Here is a 1860-nt window from a genome sequence, read left to right as displayed (position 1 = left end):
ATGATCCTTTAAATATTTTGATGTCTTGTGGAAAATAAACAAACTTTTAATTTACTATTTAAGTAATTGTATGATTGTTATTTAATTCTCTTTAATATTATATTGTACCACATAAACCCACTCTGTCTCCCACTTTTTTTTTAGGTTTTGTATCAATGTAATCACTATAATTTGTATTATTATTTTATTCCTTGTATTCATTGTACTACCAACTTATATTGAATTTTTGAAAATGTATTAATTATCAAATGTTATTCTATATACTATTATTGTTATTGTTATTATATATTATTGTAAATTGGACTTTGTCCGTATAAAAAAAATAAATAAAAAAAATAAAAAATAAAAAACAATGAATATTTGTCATAAAAACTAGATAAAATTTCAAAAAAATTAGCGCCCCGGACGAGCATTGAACTCACGCGCAGTGCAAGTCATACTCACGTGCCGGCCAATGCGCCATCGAGGCGTGTTAACTCACCGTGAAATTTTAGTTATATAAGCTAATCTGAGTTCGCCTTAAACGTAAAGGAACAGATTTAGTATAAAAAAACCCAAAGACTAATATATTTTGTGCATATTAATGTTGTATTTTACATTCAAACAGAATGATTCTGAGCGGAGCGACGTTGTGTGTTTATTCTTAGCTGCTGTCATTGTCTTTTGGAGCGGTAAAAATGTTTTGATGTATCTTTCCTGGTAGACTGATAGGATTCCTACTTCATTAAAATTAATTTTAGGTGTAGAAGGTGCACTACACTGGGGACCGCCGCGTCAATAAATGTTTTTTTTTTTTTCATTTGCCGAATAGTGTCTGCAATGGTGGGGGGGGGGGCTATATACATTTTTTCACCCACAAAATATTACATTTTCAAGTAAATTGGCGAGTATATAATATAATATATAATTATATATATATTATGAAGGCTCTAGGGGTTAATATATCCCGCTCATCCTCTCCTTAATTACGCCCCTGCTCTACTCCCACCGTCTCTGTCGCCGTTGTCTTTTGCATGCGTTTGCGGCCGAGTAAGTCGACGGACGACACTTCTTTGCCATACGCCGGTCCAAACATAATGTTGGAGGAGTTGAGCACCACGATCGCCATCGTACCATCGGATGTAGGAGAATGGTACTAAAATTGGTAACGTACCTTCATATATATACATATATTTTTTTTTTTTTTTTTGAGATATTGGCTGATATCCCAAAACTTATATTCCTATTATTATTGGAATATTGGCTGAGTTTTCTTATTATTATTGCCATATTGGCTGATTCTTATGATTATTGCCATATTGGCTGATTATTATTATTGCCGTATTGGCTGAGTGTTTATTATTATTGCGGTGTGTTTTTCTTTTTGTCTTTTATTTTTTTAACTCTATCCGAGTTTTACGCCAACGGCTTCCAACCTTAAATAATATGATGATTTTTTTTCCCCAAACAGTGTACCAAGTTCAAATTGTTATTATTATTGTTAGGATTTTCTCATTGCTGGTTTGAAAATATAAAAAATTCACGATGCTCCAACCACATGACTCCCGGGTCATGAGCAATATGACTTGAGTTGTCACACAATTGCTCAACCCGTCCGTATGGAAGAACTACCACTGGTGTAGAGGGTAGTTAAATATTTTTTTTTGATAACTATTACTCATATATTAGGTACATTATAATATATACTCATTGTATACCTATTAAATAACTTTATTTTTTAGATTCTGAGTGGAACGATGAATGTATTGATTTTACAATGATGTGTGTTTTAGATTCTGAGTGGAAACGATGAATGGATTGATTTTACAATGATGTGTGTTTATTTATTTATTTATTTTTATTTTTTTTTTTTTGTGTCTG

Source organism: Acyrthosiphon pisum, chromosome X (genome assembly GCF_005508785.2).
Source record: "Acyrthosiphon pisum isolate AL4f chromosome X, pea_aphid_22Mar2018_4r6ur, whole genome shotgun sequence".
Taxonomy (NCBI): Eukaryota; Metazoa; Arthropoda; class Insecta; order Hemiptera; family Aphididae; genus Acyrthosiphon; species Acyrthosiphon pisum.
Note: the sequence above shows the minus strand (reverse complement) of the source record.